The sequence below is a fragment of the Alosa alosa genome, chromosome 10, assembly GCF_017589495.1.
Source record: "Alosa alosa isolate M-15738 ecotype Scorff River chromosome 10, AALO_Geno_1.1, whole genome shotgun sequence".
Lineage (NCBI taxonomy): Eukaryota > Metazoa > Chordata > Actinopteri > Clupeiformes > Clupeidae > Alosa > Alosa alosa.
The window spans coordinates 32,775,125-32,787,957 of record NC_063198.1 but is presented as its reverse complement, the minus strand read 5'-3'; the positions used below and the strand labels follow the sequence as shown (position 1 = coordinate 32,787,957).

The 12,833-nt window shown below is 40.0% G+C and overlaps 1 long non-coding RNA gene across 2 annotated transcripts in view; it reads left to right on the top strand.

Moving 5' to 3' along the window:
• Window positions 1-11,826, top strand: part of LOC125301465 — a 32,527-nt gene extending 20,701 nt beyond the window's left edge. For both annotated transcript variants that reach the window (XR_007194752.1, XR_007194751.1), the window contains 2 exons: window positions 6,180-6,266; window positions 11,579-11,826. This is a non-coding gene — a long non-coding RNA (uncharacterized LOC125301465). The remainder of the gene's footprint in view (window positions 1-6,179; window positions 6,267-11,578) is intronic.
• The last annotated feature ends 1,007 nt before the right edge of the window (window positions 11,827-12,833 follow it).

The following is a 12,833-nucleotide window of genomic DNA, read 5'->3' as shown; positions in this document are numbered from 1 at the left end:
ATGCATGAGTTGGTGAAGGTGAAGTATTTTGATGTGTAAAAGTATTTTAGGTAGTTCATTGGACTGTTCTGTCAAGTGGAATATGAATAATTTCGTGCTGGAGAGGGCTCACTTATTTTATTTATTTACTTACTTTTTATTGTCCATATTTACTGTTTGCATGAGCAAGTAATGATTTTGCCACCTTGGTAGCATCTGCTTTACCTACTCTAAGTTAATTCTTATTATTAATGGTTAATGATGCTACAGAGACTCTGCTCTACACTGGCATTCTTGGTATTCTATCAGAGAAAACGTTTTTTCTGCTTTCAATTTCATTCTTTTCAGTCCTCCACCACTGCCACTAGTTACTTCACTGTCTGCAGATGACTTTGCAACATTTTTCACTGAAAAAGCTGCTGAGATTAGTGCCCAGTTGTTCGACGAGCCTTTAAAGAAGCACTATGCAGGTCTGGTTATTCCTTTGCTGTTTCCGGGTTTTCGCCGGATTTGGGCTCGCATTTTTCACTACACACCTACAGCTTCGGTAGCAAGTAATTGCTACGCTAAACCCCCACTAGCTAGCAAGCTAGCCATCAAGAAACCAAGCTAAACACATACAGGTCTCACAATAAAACGGTCGCGCAAACACATTGTTCAAGAGACTATCAAACCACATTACAAAGACAAAGTTCACCCAAGGGTAGGTCACTTCAACAGCAACAAAGTCAAGTCGGCGTTCGTTTTGCAGTCTTCAGAGTCTCTCACTTGACGCCATTCCTCAAAAGCTCGCCCTATGTTCATTTGAAACTACAATCTGACTACATTTTCAAGGTGCAATTGGATACTTCCGCTGAGTCACATCCGGATTTAACTGGACCGGGTCCAGAAAGTTGCATATTCATTTTTTCCGCGGAGAAGCGATAGGGGGAGATGAAGCACCCACCAAACGACCCAGAAAGTGTTGTAGAACCATCAGAACGACTCTCAACCTGCATAATTAAGATATTTTTTGCTAAAATTGTTACATAGTGCTTCTTTAAAAAGACATTGCCTTGACTTGACATTGTAACATTGTTGGACTCTTTCTCTCCTCTTAAAAGTGCTCTAAGCGATGTCACATGGTTTCTAAGCTAAAGCTAAGCTTTTTTGTCACATACAGCAAACATACAAGTAAAAGTACACTCAATTCAGTTGATGTGAAGAACTGTAGACCTGTCTCCCTTCATCATCTCCTGACAAAGGTTCTTGAGAAAGTGGTGTTCAAACAAGTTTCTGATTTCCTATCTCAGAACAACCTACTAGACCCTAAACAGTCTGGTTTCAAGAGCAGCCTATCGACCTAAGAGTAGCTAAGGCCTCTGCTAAGTCATCCGTTTTAATTTGTAGCCTTTCACACTGAACCATGACATTCTCCTCCACTATTTAAGCTCAGAATGTCTGGGAAAACTCTGAATTGGTTTGCATTCTTTCATTCCGCGTATCTTGGCAAGAACAGGTATTAAAGTCTCTTAACCTCACCACAGGTGTGCCTCATGGATCAGTACTAGGGCCCCTTCTTTTCTCTATTTACACCACTTCCTTGAGTGAGATCATTTACTCTCCCAGATTTACCTATCACTGCTATGCGGATGGTACTCAATTTTACCTGTCTTTCCCGCCTGGTGACTTCTGTTTCTGATTGAATATCTGCATGTCTCAGGGATATTTCATTCTGTATGACCAAAACAGAGCTTTCGGTATTCCCAGCTAATACCAACATATTGATATTGGCTCATAACTTGAGTGTCACAATTGATGACCGCCTAAATGTAGCCTCAGTCACACAGTCATGTTGGTTTATACAATATTAGGAAGATCAGACCTTATCTGAGGCAATATGTCACACAACATCTTGTGAAGACCATGGTTCTTTCCAAACTGGACTATCAGAATGCATTGTTAGCTGGCCTGATTATGTTGTGAGCAGCAGCTTGTCTGGTCTTTAATCAGCCAAAGAAGACACATACAACTGCTCTATTAGTTACTCTTCATTGGCTTCCTATAGCAGCCAGAATCTAATTAAACTTTTTTTACAGTGGGGCTACACTGGATGCATAACTGAGGCGTTCCATTCGCATTGTGCCTGCTGCAACCACTACTATCAATTGAACTGGCTACACCAGACGTGATAACGGCGCAGTCTTCTGAAATACTTTTTACGCTTTGCGAACAGAATGCTTTAGTTACACGTCCAGTGTGGCCTCCTTGTTACTCTGGCCTGTAGGACAGTTACTGGATCCACACCTTGATATTTCAATTCCATGGTCCAGCTCTACAACCCCTCTCCTCTACTGATGAGTGTCTGCTGTGTTGACCAACCATTAACGCTATACGGTCACATCCATTAACTCTATACGGTCACATCCATTAACACTATGAGGTCACAGTTACTCTTTTCCTCAGATTCCTTGTTTTGCAATCCACCTCCCTAGCCTCCCTTGGAAGTGCATTTCGATGAAACTGGTAGTCGGCAAATGTGATTGAATTAGTGAATTAAATACAGACAAAAAAAAGTAGTTAGATACAAATCCAACTCTGCACATACTAAATTAAGCAGTTGGTGTAATATTACATCCAACTCTGCACATACTAAATTAAGCAGTTGGTGTAATATTACATCCAACTCTGCACATACTAAATTAAGCAGTTGGTGTAATATTACATCCAACTCTGCACATACTAAATTAAGCAGTTGGTGTAATATTACATCCAACTCTGCACATACTAAATTAAGCAGTTGGTGTAATATTACATCCAACTCTGCACATACTAAATTGAGCAGTTGGTGTAATATTACATCCAACTCTGCACATACTAAATTAAGCAGTTGGTGTAATATTACATCCAACTCTGCACATACTACATTAAGCAGTTGGTGTAATATTACATCCAACTCTGCACATACTACATTAAGCAGTTGGTGTAATATTACATCCAACTCTGCACATACTACATTAAGCAGTTGGTGTAATATTACATCCAACTCTGCACATACTACATTAAGCAACTCTGCACATACTACATTAAGCAACTCTGCACATACTACATTAAGCAGTTGGTGTAATATTACATCCAACTCTGCACATACTAAATTAAGCAACTCTGCACATACTACATTAAGCAGTTGGTGTAATATTACATCCAACTCTGCACATACTACATTAAGCAGCTCTGCACATACTACATTAAGCAACTCTGCACATACTACATTAAGCAACTCTGCACATACTACATTAAGCAGTTGGTGTAATATTACATCCAACTCTGCACATACTACATTAAGCAGCTCTGCACATACTACATTAAGCAACTCTGCACATACTACATTAAGCAACTCTGCACATACTACATTAAGCAGTTGGTGTAATATTACATCCAACTCTGCACATACTACATTAAGCAGCTCTGCACATACTACATTAAGCAACTCTGCACATACTACATTAAGCAGCTCTGCACATACTACATTAAGTATGCATACTAAATATTACATCCAAGGCCATGAAAGATTTTCCTTTCATTTTGTTATGTTTTCCCAAAATTATTTTCTACAAACAATAAATTGTTTACCTAACATAATGAGATCAAGCCTCACAAAGCAGTGTTATATACACACAGCACAGAAGGACAGAAAACACTTGTGTCAAAGCTAGCACAAGTCTTGTGGATGGGGTCACCTACCATAATGACAACCTGCAGTTGTCATGATGCTGTTATGTAACAGCATGTCACAACATTTGTTTAGCAACTTTGTTTATCAATTCAAAACAAGGGAGAGTCCATTTTTAATCAATATACTCCAGAACATTTTAAAAGTTTCTAGGTTATCTCGTTCCATAGTGTTCTTCGTCCTCTGGTAAAAGCTAGTCTGATGTAACGCATCAGGATATATCAGGTAACTGGATCTGTTGTAATGAGATCAGCCATGGATTTACAAGTTATTTGTAGAGACTTGCACTAGGCCACAGTACACCACACTGTATGAGCATGCATTTTCTTTGAAAACCTGTTTTCACGTCTTTACATGCCCTAGTCCTTTACATGCCTAGTTTACATGCCTTGTAGTCAAATGTAGAAATTATTCATATAGTGAGCAAATCTGTAGCAAATCTGGCCTTGGTGCTGTCTTTGATTCAGTTGTAAGATGTAAGGAAGGATTTTTTGTTGTGGGCTCTTTGGCCCATAGTCACACATAACAAAGACAATCTTGTTTTGTTTTCTCACATTAGACATGCAAGTGGTATAACAAGTACCATAGTATTTAGTAGAAAAGGACACTTCCTCAGCTGTTTATCACTTACATCTGAACTTCTGTGGTAACCCACACAATCCAAAAAGGAAGGTTTTTTTTATTTTTGGGTTGCAAGACATTAATTTGAGCCCAAATGTACCTTTAACCAAATCATTCACTTCTTGCTCTATGTTGAGTAAACTATAACCTCGCCATTTGTGGATAGACTCACGAAACCACATGCTGGTATGTCAATTGTGCAAAAAGAACCAAATAGCTGATATATTAGCTGATATATTGCCTTCTCTAAAAAAGGCGTTTAGACAGCATAACATTTTCATTCCAAATAATCCCATTGCTTTTGGTACTTTCGAAAAAAGTGAGGTGAATGAAGTTCAACAGCTGTGTGTGCATCACAAATGCTTTAAGTACCGGCTCTACTGTACCTTATTGTAATTGGGTTCCCTTGAAGGATTAGGCTTTGTAGGAACAACAACCTTATGAACAAATGCCACTGCCTAGTCAAGATCAGGCTTAAACATACGAGAAAGTTGCAACTGAAAACATTGTCATAGTGTATTTTCGTCCAAAATAACAGATATGGCTTAAAAATAATGCTTTCAATCACATTCTTCCAACTCCTTCCATGCAAAACACCACTTCCAATTGAGGCTGCTACTTCAGTCTTGATTCTAAATAGGCTTGTGTTGGCTGTGTTAGTTGTCAGGAACCAGAGAGTGTTAGGCAACACATTACCTTCGATGGCACTGATGGAGACACGTCTGACACCTAAGCCACCCTCAGGGGATTTGTGGGATTGTAAGTGGTGTGTGGGATTAGAGTTTCCGTGGGCCACAGAAAATTACTCGGTCTCTGGGTCAGTGTGTCAGTGTATCAGTGAGTCACTAGGCTTTCTCCAGAACACAATCTCTTTCCCTTGAGCAGCTCCGAGCATTCACTTCCTGGGACGGAACATATCTGTCCCGCTGAATTAGTCAACATCGTATGCACATGCACACACACCTGCACACACCTGTTTACACATGGACAGGCTTAGGCAGACAAAAAAGCACATATGCTGACACTACCATATTGCCACACATACACGCACACACACACACACATAAAAAGAAATTGTACACTGGTAATGTTGATGATGCAGGATGGTTTCAATTAATGGATTATTTTTGCTTGGCTTCAGTTGGTGTGCATTTTTATACTTTTGTGATGTTTTTTTCACATTTTTATTTTTTGTGGCAGTTCAGTAAACACTGTGTTGAGGTTAATTAATCAGAATCATAGCTATCAAGTTATCTCTTGAAATAATCCCGTGGTTAGTACATGCACCTGACTGTGGCAAAGGAAATAGGATTATATACCACTGGTATCTTCTGTGCTTGTTAGCCACAAGCACACAACCTGAGAGCAAGCTGCATATTTACAGTCAGCAATTGATGTTTGCCATCAGGACAAAAAGCACTGCTCAGTAAACAAAGCCTGCAGCCAAAGCGGGATGTTCACCCGTCGAATTAGAGAAAATCTATAATAAGAATCAACAGATGCACAGTATTGACATTTTATATAGCCTTTATTGCTATCAGAGCAGCTAGTATGTATGATTTCATTCATATATTAAAAATGCATGCTTTGTCTACAATTTCACATTCAAACATTGATATGGTGGATACTTTTATTAAAAACCATATTGCATCACTGTATGTATATATTTACCAGTGTTCCACGTAGTTCAAGCAAGGACCCAATCATGCTGTAGCTATGGCATGATCTAGAGACTGAGATTTTTAAACATGATTTAAAATATGATGTTACTTCCATTCCCTGTTAGATAATGATTTATTTGTTGTAAAGGTAAGAATTATGAACATCCCTCTCCTCCTAACACTGTCAACTTATGTTTTACTTGCAGACAAAACAATATTACAACCCCTCAATACAGATGGCTTAACAGAAATAAACCGTGATGCAGGAATAGAGGGGATGCAGGCAAACCAATGTAAGTAAATTCATAAGGGTTCAGTAAACTCGCTTTCCCATTTGTATTCCCCCCAGATTCCCATGGACATTCAGTGGAACCAGACATGATTAAACTGTGATTAATATTTAGCCACTTTTATCTGCTTTATTTAGCTATGTCATATCTGCCCTGGTACAGCAAAGTTCGGTGACTGCCAGAAAAAAAATGGACTGCTGTTTGCCCAGTAAACAAAAGTTTGTCCATGAAAAAACACTTCAACTGTTTGCTCGAGCAAACACGCTCTTTGCCTTTCAGACGTTATTGATTTTTCATTTTGATAATGAATTTTTCCTTTGGTTATATGAGAAATACAGGGATCCAACAATGTACCAGTTGGACTACTGTTAATGATGACATTATTCTTGAAATAAATACGTTATCACATTAATTTAGCCTGACTTCGTCATACTCAAATTCTAGTCAGAATATGAGTCTGATACTGCTCCATTGGGATGTGATTATGGGGTGTGTTTCAACCGATACAGGGGGTGAATCCTGTTCACAGTTGCCTTAACATTGTTTTCTGGTAGTTTTTGTAAAGTTATTGTACTGTCAATATCTTCTACAACAGGCACAATGGCGAAAACTAAATGTCTACCTTCTAGCAACAACGTCTTTGTTAGGGAGAACCGGGATGAACGAAACACTTTATAACTAAACGTCATTTACAATGACATCGTACCATACTGAAAGCTAATATTTTGTCACTAGCAACCTACATCTGTGTCATCTCTGTCAAACACAGTTGCATTTTCAGCTCTGAACAAAACCATTCAGGAGTTCTTCTGGTCCAAACCGGTTCGGTTCGGGCATAGTTGCTCCACAGCGGAACAAGTCCAGAACGAACTTCCCAACCTCAAATGTTGTAGGCGGGACTAAGTTCGGCTGGCATCCAGGCTAACATTCATTACTACTGACTGTAAAGGTGTTCTGTACATTTCCAATGTAATAAACAATAGCAATAAACTATAGCAATAATGGAAAATGGTTTCCATGATGTTAGATCAAGTTAATGCAGGTTATTGTGGAAGAGCACAGATACTTAAATAATGACCTAGAGTTAAAACAAGATAGAGTCTATTGATGGACAACGAGTTCAAACTTCCGATTGGGAGCAAAAATATGTTAATCAAGTCAAGTCAACTAATTTTATTTGTATAGCACATTTAAACGAACGACAGTTGACCCAAAGTGCTTTACAAGTTAGAACAGGGAAGGCAGAAACAATATGCCTTAAAGAGACATAGACAGGTGTGCAAGACTCCATGAATATAGTTAAAAAATATAAAATAGAATAAAATAAATTTAAAAAGATAAAGTTTAAAGAGGTAAAACAAAGCATAACATAAATTAAAAGACTATAAAATATAAACACCAAATGATAAATATATAAACAAAGGATAAAACAAAAAGGCATAAAAAGAAATTAAAAGGAACTAAAAGCAAGAAAATAATCGGAGTAGTTTGAGCTAGATCATTTTTGCATTAACAATGAAATGAAATGAAGGGGCATGACATCATGCCAAACAAAGTGTTATTTTTAAACCACTGACAAGGCTCAAAATAGCATTACACTTCAGTGGTAGAGTGGAGAGGGTACCTACAGACCAATCGAAGTATTGTAAACTTTGTGTACAGACAGGTTATAATAAGTACTGTCTATGAAGTATGAAGTATGTATTACTTTAACTTGTCTTCTGGTCACTGCCATCTTGAGGAAAAGTACATACAAGTCAGTAGGTTCATTCTACTTCATGCAGCGCTACGCAGATCTGGATGAATGTAAGGCATGTTTGCAGCATGCATCACGTTTAGCCAGATCTGTACAGTGCAGCGCTGCACGAAATGAACCTAATGGCATCAAGTCAAGGGCAGCGATCGGAAAAAAAGATTTATGCGCTATATCATAAAGAGTCCTTATTATAACCTCTCTGTACACAAAGTTACAATACTTCGATTTGTCTGTAGGGACCTTTTAGCTATTTCATTGTTAATGCAATAACTGCCTACTGTAGCTCAAAACTACTCTGATGAACGTACGTATTTCTACTCCCAAAGGAAAGTTTGAACTTGTTATCATCCATACAGAGCCCTGGTTGTTTTAACTCCGGATCATTCCTTTAACAAAGGGACTGCAAACATCATAAAAGGAGAGATTCCTAAAAAGCCTTAAAGAGCTGATTTTCCCTATTTAAGTTAACATTATTTTGAAGACACCTGTAGTTCACAGTTTCAATGCCTACTGAAGGCATACTAAGGTTCAAAGGTTCTTTATTTTATTTTCCTTTTAATCCATTTAGCCTGACCAAACAAATTCTCAACTGGGAATTGGTCTGGACCCTTTCTCAGTTCACTTTTGTTTTATAATTTGATTTCTCAAGTGCTTTTAACACCATCCAACCCCTCAGACTGGGAGACAAGCTCTTGCAGATGGGTGTGGACGCTCACCTGGTAACCTGGATTACAGACTACCTGACCGAGCGACCACAGTTCGTCAGACTGAAGAACTGTCTCTCTGACACTGTGATCAGCAGCACCGGGCCCACAGGGAACTGTGCTCTCTCCAGTCCTGTTCACCCTGTACACATCTGACTTCTGCTACAACACCGAGTCATGCCACATGCAGAAGTTCTCTGACGATACTGCAATTGTGGGGTGTATCAGGGACGAGCAAGAGGAGGAGTACAGGAGCCTGGTGGAGAACTTTGTGCAATGGTGCAAACTCAATCACCTACAACTCAACACTTCAAAGACCAAGGAGATGGTGGTGGATTTCCGCAGGTCTAAGCCCGCTCTGCTACCAATCTCCATTGATGGGGTCAATGTGGAGGTGGTAAGCACCTACAAGTATCTGGGTCTCCACCTGGACCATAAACTGGACTGGTCAGCCAACACTGACGCACTCTACAAGAAAGGGCAGAGCAGGCTGTACTTCCTGAAGAGGCTGCGGTCTTTCAATGTGTGCAGCAAGCTCCTCAGGATGTTCTACCAGTCTGTTGTGGCCAGCGTCCTCTTCTATGCAGTGGTATGCTGGGGAGGAAGCACAAAGAAGAAGGATGCTGGGCGACTTGACAGGCTGGTAAGGAAGGCTGGCTCTGTAGTGGGAGCTGAACTGGAGTGCATCACTTCAATATCTGACAAAAGGACCCTGAACAAATTGATCAACATCTTGGACAATGAATGCCATCCACTCTACAGCACTATTAAAAGCAAAAGAGCTTGATCAGCTGGAGACTTCGCTCACTGCCATGCACAACTGAAAGGCTGAGGAAGTCATTTGTCCCCAGGGCCATTGAACTGTTCAATGCCTCACTAAAGGGAAGAGGAGAGATAGACTTCTCTGCTTAGTCTGTCTGCCTCTCCACCCTCTCCATGTTTGAGTACTGACTGCCCACTACTGCTTTACTACTGTTTTACTACTGTTTTCCTATTGTACACAGCCTAATGTTTTACTACTGCTTACTGCTACACTGTTTTTCATGCTATATTAGCACACATGATCAATGGCTTCTGCTACAATACTGAATGTCTGTAACCCTATTACCTCAACCTGTTCTTGCACTGACATAGTTTTTTTTATAGCTTTTTATATTACCTTGTCTACATTATACTTTACTCTCCGATTTGTCCATATTATTTATGCTGGTCTCTAGACCTTATTATTGCACTGTTGCACCGTTGGACTAATGTTGGACTACTTTTTGCACCTTCACCATGACACACTCTCTTGAGCACCTTACCATGCACACATAACTAAAGGACTACTGTTGGACTACTTTTTGCACCTTCACCATGACACTCACTCTCTTGAGCACCTCACCATGCACACAGAACTACAGGCCCTGTCACTACAAGCGTCTCATGCTTGATCACCCTCAAGCACACTGGATTTTTTACATTTATTTATATAGTATATTTAGTCTTATCTCCTACTGTCTCTATTGTACAGTGGAGTTTGGTTATATGTTTATACCTATACTTATATTTACCATTTCTGCTGTAAGTGCATGTTGTGTGTGATGTCTGTATGCTACTGAGACCCCCCTGAATTTCCCCTCGGGGATCAATAAAGTATCTATCTATCTATCTATCTAATCATATAGGCATAAACAGCGGTGACATTGCACTTAAGCTGGGGCATTAAAATCTTAAAATCGGAAGTACAGCAAACACATCTTTCAAAACAGGTTTTAAACGTAGTTGTAAACTTGGTTTAAGTCCTTGTTGTGTAAAAGTGACACATTGGTTGCGTACAAAAGCGGTGCCAACCGTTCTCTACTGTCATTGTGTAAAGCCCAGCCCATGCTGAATAAGTGTCGTTCGAGGATTTCAGGGATTTTTGAAATCACCTGCAGTTGGAGGGGTTAAACGGATCTGCCTGAGCAAATAGCTCTGGTTTACCAACAAGCCAAGAAATTTTGGCAAGAACTAGTTGTGACTCTCCTTTGGTCACTGTTACTGAGTTACTGCATTCATGAGGTGAAAACAGTCACGCCCACCGCACGTGCAAGGTCAGGGAGTGGAAGGTGAGCACCCAGGATAGCAAGCTTTCATTTAAAGCTGCAGTTGGCAAGTCTGACAGATTGAGAGGACTTACTGTAGCCAAAATTTTGAATGTTTACAACTCTCACGCACCTCCCCCACTACCACCGAGCACCCTCTCATCGAGTTTGTGCTCGCCAGTGCGCATCAGACTGCACCAGACTGTAATAGACCTCTGAAGTTCGCCTACAAAAAATAACCAAAACGGCCATCTTTGCCCATATAAGGAGATCCGGTTGTTAATTGAAGCTAACTACCTATGGCAAGTTGCATTGCAAGTTAGTTTAACAGGTGCGATAATTCAAAATCCCCATGTTATTTTCCCATAGGAAAAATCGCCAGATACTGGATGTCAAAGATGGCAGCTTTTTTGTAGGCGAACTTCAGAGGTCTATTGACAGTCAGATCTCACACAGCCCTGCTTTGATTGGACCAGAAGAACCGGGAGCTGTGGACTTTAGCAAAACAAATAACAGGCTCTACTGTAGGTGGAGGTAGAAATGTGTTTTTTTTTCTAAAACCGGCTGATTTATGTTGTTCTGTCGGAGCATAGTGTCAGTTTTAGTGAATATGATCAAAAAAATCTTGCCAACTGCAGCTTTAAACACCGTGGGAAATGTTTTAAAGGTTGGGTATTGTGATTCTGTTCTAGTCTAGGTACACTGTGGAACAATAATTTGTATCTGATAATTCATTTGACAACCTCTGCCATAAAAGGTTATTTTTCTGCATATCTGTTGAACCATCAGGAGTCACTGTTGCAAAAACATCAATGAGATCTTCAGTCCAGCTTACCATGTGAGGACACTGTCAGTCATCTTTGGCTCACCAAGCCAAACCACAAGTTCCTCTGCAAGACATCGACAAAGGACCTTGTGTTGCACCACCCACATGGGCCAAAACTGTTATTAAAATGCAAGCACCAAACATAACATACATTCGTTATTTCATATATAGGGACTACATGTTAGCACAAAGAGATGATGGGTAAATGAATGGTAGGCCAGTGTTTCCCAAAGTGTGGGCCGTCAAGGTATTTACAGGTGAGCCGTGAGAGGTAGCCTACATTATTTTATTTATTTTCAATTTTGTATTTGAGTTTGACGTACCTGAAAAGTTAACGATTACATAGTTGAAATTCAAACCATAGCAGGAGATATTAAGCCTATTCATCAAAGTGACATTCATTTGATGTTGGTCCAGAACATATTTGATGGGATTGTCATTGACAGACTATGGGTAATGCTAAACTAAAGTGTGTTATTGGAGAGGTGGTTGTCAGGTAGAAAAATTCAACGTCTCAAGCAAATCAAAAGTTTACAGTGAACATGTGAAGAACAAGACCCTCAGTGAATACTCCGACTGCAGAATTGTAAATAAATGTTTGGGTGGGCCGCAGGAGATTTTCAGAATTGACATTGGGACTCAGCAGTGCCGAGTTTGGGAACCTCTGGTCTGGGCTTCATCAAACTCGTGTACACTGGCAAACCTTCAATACCAACTGAGGGCACCGCAGAGTACAACATTTGAGTCAGATCCATTCCAAAGTCAGCTTAATGATTATAACACTAGACTCCATATTGACTGTAGATGCAGTTTAGAGAATGCTTACTCTGGTGTGTGGGCCAGCTATTGCTTAGTTTATTGAAGACCTGAATTCCTTGGTTAGACCTTGATGAATACCTAGCGAAACATGCTGTCTGTGTTTGGTTGCCCATGCTCTGAAAATATAAATTTGGAAGTAATTGAAGACGGAGCACTTTGTTTTTTTTATCCTGGTTGTAGCTATCACTTCCGGGATTTAGTAGCCTGACGAGCCAGACCCACATCAAGATGTAGGGTCTGGGAACTCACCATTGGCAGTGCTCAATGTGAGGGGCGGGATAAACGGTTGTCTTTCAAATTCCCCCTGCACGTAATTAGATAGCGCTACAACTCATGAGTCCCATGCAGTTTCCCACCAGCGGAGCTAGTTGGTTAGTTGATCAAACTTTTGGCAACTTA